The sequence below is a fragment of the Atta colombica genome, unplaced genomic scaffold, assembly GCF_001594045.1.
Source record: "Atta colombica isolate Treedump-2 unplaced genomic scaffold, Acol1.0 scaffold32, whole genome shotgun sequence".
NCBI classification, from domain to species: Eukaryota; Metazoa; Arthropoda; class Insecta; order Hymenoptera; family Formicidae; genus Atta; species Atta colombica.
The window spans coordinates 294,332-299,543 of record NW_017259426.1 but is presented as its reverse complement, the minus strand read 5'-3'; the positions used below and the strand labels follow the sequence as shown (position 1 = coordinate 299,543).

The following is a 5,212-nucleotide window of genomic DNA, read 5'->3' as shown; positions in this document are numbered from 1 at the left end:
TATATATATAACAAATATCAAACATTTCGGCTTAATTCATGTCATCTTCAGCAATCTAGTAATAATAAAATCTCTTGATAAATAATTCGAGGTCTATCTTGGTAGTCTCGTATAATACAACTTCCTTAATATAATTCAAATAGTCGTAAATCAAAGTAATCGAGTGCAGCAAGGGAGTCTCCCAGATTACCAAATCTGAAGTATGTAACCGTCATTTAACTGTTAGACTAAGCGCGCGCTATTGTATACTCCATAACTGCACAATAAAATGATCATGATTTAATTTATAGTATATTTTATTGTGCAGTTATGGAGTGCAGTAGCTCGCACTTAGTCTAACAGTTAAATAACGATTACATATTTCAGATTTGGTAATCTGGGAGACTCCCTTGCTGCACTCGATTACTTTGATTTACGACTATTTGAATTAAGAAAGTTGTATTATACGAGACTACCAAGATGTCTCGAATTATTTATCAAGAGATTTTATTATACTAGACTGCTAAAGATAACTTGAATTAAGCTGAAACATTCGGTATTTGTTACATATATATATATATATGTAATACTGAAAAATATATGTTGATATAATCGCTCCAATTATTGCGGATCTAGACTCTTAATTGCCCGTTTTTGTTTTGATTGTTTAGATATTATATTTCTTAAACGCACGATACTCGTGTTGTATAATATCAAGTTTTTTAATTGCAATTTCATATAATGCATAAATCGATGTAAACTAGACACTGATAACTAAACATTTATATATGAATAGAGAAATGTAAACATAAATTAATATTTTAATAGTCACAGAACATATGTTTTGAGAAAATAGCGTTAATAATATATTTGATATTCATTTAAATATTTTATGTTATATATTATTAAAAAAAAGATACATTTTATTTTAATAATAAAAATTCATGAGAATATATTTTTCTGTTTGATATTTAAATATTTGCTCTTATATATTAGATGTCTAACAATTAACAGTCATCATAACATAAATAATGACGTCAAAATAACTCCAAAATATTTATTAAAAGTCCTCTTTTAATTAATAACATTTTTAACGTCAGTTTCAAAGTCACTTTTCAATTAATAACGTTCATTTAATAAAGATTATTAAAAGTCACTCTTCGATTAATAACGTTCATTTTAACGATTTATTTTAACGTTAATTTGATGTTATATCGTGACTTACTGTTCTGCTCATTGTTCTAATTTATTATAGATCATTACCAAATAATGTAACAACATATGCCTGGAATTTAACGACGACTTGCATTTTGAAATGAAACGGGGCCAAAGTATCAAGTACCAATGTATCTTACGTATGGATGCATTTGCATTCTGGCTCTCGGAGCGCATCCCTCTTTGCGGCGCGGCGGTCGCGTGCCCGGCCGCGAATTCCGGCGCTAGCGGACCGATCTGGTATTACCGGAATTCCGATGGACCATTCCGCGCGTCTCTTTTTTCCGGTGTAAATTTTATCGTGACCTCCGGGACCAGAACGGATGTATATATTTATACAAGACTGCGAGAGTTAAATGGGAAGGTAAATAACGCGCGCTCGTTCGTTGGTTCGTGGCACGGTTAAGGAGAATAGATGCAGTCAATGCAGCCGTTGCTTGTATGCAACGTACAGGGACGACATTAAGGACGAAACTTATTAACTGCTGGTCCTGCTGAAAATTTTAGGGGTCGCAACTTTCAAAAGCATGCTTAATTTTATGATTTTAATTTTAATAATTCTTTACGTTATAAAGTTTGTAACTAGAACCGTGTAAACATCAAAGCATTAATAATTTTTATTAGTTGTGAGTAACTAAAGATTGAGGAGTTTTTCTACTCTTTCGTTCTTTTCTTATTTTATAACATATTTTATAGTGTGTATGTATATGCGATATAATAATGAAGTATTTTATTCCAATTATGTCACTATTTTCATAAAAATTTCATCGAATATTTGAGAAAAATAATTTTATAATTTTATAATTTCCACAGAAAGAATAATCTTGCTGAAGGATCTATAAATTTAGCTGCGTAGATACTGATTGAGAATAATTTATTGAACCGTAAAATAATTTTATCAAAGTAATTTTATCAGACACTCTAAATGATTGCTGAATGTCAACATTTTTTACAACATTATTTATCATGCTTGAACAAAATGAACTCATACATTAATTAAACATAATTATTGTTAAACATAATTATTTTGATAATCCGATCTGAAAATTATTTTCAGATCTGTATCTAATTAAATTTTTAGATATTCCAGCAAAACCGTTCTTTCCGTGCATTTTTGTCTGTGTGCATTATTATATCACATTCATCTATTTTTCAATTATTTTCTCCTATAATATATACTACTGTACGAAATACGTGTCGGTTGCATTGATTCCCAAAAAATTTTATCGGATTGCCTAAGGCTTAAAGTATCGCGAAGGCAAGGAGGGAGAATGCTGTTTCAGCATTTCGCCTGAGGAGGTGAAATTCCTGGTCACGACCCTGGCGTTGTCGGTGTGTGCAGCGGCGCGGCTCCACGCCGGTGTGTGCAGCGCGTCGGCAAGGGTGCACGTACTCACACTCGTGCGCTGCACACGTAGATCGGCTTGCACCGATGCAGTCCACACCGCTATACTCTGACCCAGGTCGGTCGGCCTTCGATCAATAGCTGGAGCCAGCGAGAGCTCGCAGCCGACGGCGCTGAGCTTTTCAGTATCGCCGAACGAAACTCAATTGCGATCCCTGTGCGCGCGGCGCGACGACTATCATTGTAAACGATAAGTCGGCCGTCCCTCTTCTTGTCCTCTCCCTCCCCCCGTGAGTTCCCATCCACCACACGCTTGTTACTTTTCCGAATCGTTCTCCCTCCCCGATAAGTACCGGAAATTAAAAGTTCCTGAAGGAAGGAGAATCGTCGACAACCTTTCCGCGGACTCTTCAGATTGAAGAAGAAGAGAGAGAGAGAGAGAGAGAGACAGAGAGAGAGAGAGAGAGAGAGAGAGAGAGAGAGAGGGAGAGGTGTCTCTTTTTATCTCTTCTTTTTCCTTTTTTTTTTACAAGTCGCATTCGTCCATCCGTTTCTACTGTCTTTCCTATCATTCTATATTTGCTTTCGAAGCGGTCGTCTACTCCTAAGCGATGAAAATTGACTCCTTATCTCTGACGAATCTATTCAATTTCATATTGTCGCGACAGCAATTTTCGTCCTTATTCCGATTTCGACATCGGAATCTTAACGAAATTGGCTCCTGTCGTTACGATACTTGATAAAATGAATAGATTGGAAGCATCGATTTTATAATGACGAAGGCGCGTTTAAGGTTGTTACAAGATATTTAAATGATATTCAAACGCGACGGACACGCGGCACCATGTGCATCGCTAATGAGGCCAACGATGGCAAGACTGGCCGAATACTGTGTCACAATGTTCGCCTTATCCGGTACCTATATTATCAAGTCCTTGGGGGTCCTTTGAACATTATCGATTGCGCGAGCCAACAAATTTGAGCTTTGTTGAAGAACGGGAATCACGCAAAGAGATTTATACCAATGTTGATATGCTCTCTGGAAATAGAACTGACAACTTCTTCTCTGCTCGACTATATTTATAATCATCGATTAAATAGTTTATGTGAAAGCATGCCAATTTCACAGACCAACACTCCCAGAGGAATAATAAAATTTCCTTTTCTTTTCACTATTCAGTGATAGCGTCTTGAAGTTTCGGAGTTATTTGAACGTTTTTATTTCGATCGCCGACCACAGTTTCGCGTAAGGAGAACTTCAACGTATGTTGGAATTGAAATTTCTTTCTGTCTATTCAACTTTTCCGTTCAATTTTGTAAACGACTTTCACGTACATAAAATCTAATTTTGATTCTCTTAATTTTATTTATGTAACTCAATATCCTGTCAATGATACGGACTATTGCTAGATGTAACCAGAAATATGTAAACTATTCGAATATGAATTGAATCAAATCAAGTGAGATTCGATTTAATTATATTCGTATATTTAAAATTACTTTATTAAATAATCATTATTCTTTTTTTACATAGAAATATTTTTGTTATCTATATATTAAAATTTTACATAATAATAACACAATACAATAATAAAACACAATAATTATTATTAAAAGTTACGTTTCAATGATTCGATTCGATTTAATTCGATTTAATTCGATTCGACGTCAAAAAATCTTTTGCACATTTCTAGGCGTAATGCTGCTTCACTTATTCCTGAAGGAAAAGATATATTCGTCCATCCAACATTCAAAGCTTCCATTTTTTTTTCACTCGTCTAGATTCGCGCTTTAAAACCGGTACGAGTGAGTTCAATCTTATTTACATTTGTCAACGTCCCGGTAGCGTTATTCCGCTGCACTCCAGGATTTATGGAACCACTCAGCCCAGTCGATTCATTTTGCCCGCAACCGGCTCGAGCCGCAAGGAAGAAGTTCGCGGACAGGTAACGGAGTAAATTTTCACGGTCCTGGAAAGTTTATAAATCCCTCGTGCATACTGCCGTCTAAGCAAAATCCCGTAGCTTCTAGGCGAAATCTTTCTTCAACGTGATCTTGTTTTCTCGCGCGGCTTTCTCTTGTAACACTCTCGTCCACTTTTTCTTCTCCGTCGCGTCGCTCGTCGCTACCATTTTTCACACAAGTTCCGACGGCATACGAGATCGTAAGTGGATCTTATGCACTTTCTCATGCCATGGCTTCTCGACGAACCGCCGACAATCAAAAACATTCCAAGGATGTCAGTGATTTATTAGTTCACTTGTTGTGCGCTCATTGTAACGCGCGTTCGCTACTCGTTCGAAATCGTTCGAAATCATTTTCAAAGCGAGCACAAAGATCGCAGGAATTGAAGTAATGACTATAAGTGACTCAAGGTTACTTTTACACATACACGTTTTACGACTTGTTTGCCATATTTATCTCGACAGGCATACACTTTAAATGCGATAAATGTATGCTGGCTGCATGCATCTCCATTCTATTGCGATAGTGATCTGCGTAACAATTAAATATCTTCAAATTGATCAATTTTCATATTTTCTAAATAATCTACATACTTAATTAGTACTAAATAATCTATATACTTCAAAATTATTTTAAATTAATCTCTAATGATGTATTAAATGATTAATTATGTATATTTCATGATTAGTCTATATTTTTTTTATTTTA

General features: G+C 35.4%; 1 protein-coding gene across 4 annotated transcripts in view; it reads left to right on the top strand.

Moving 5' to 3' along the window:
* Nucleotides 1-5,212, top strand: part of LOC108690402 (calmodulin-binding transcription activator 2-like) — a 56,394-nt gene that overhangs the window by 31,717 nt on the left and 19,465 nt on the right. The gene's annotated exons all lie outside the window — the stretch shown is intronic.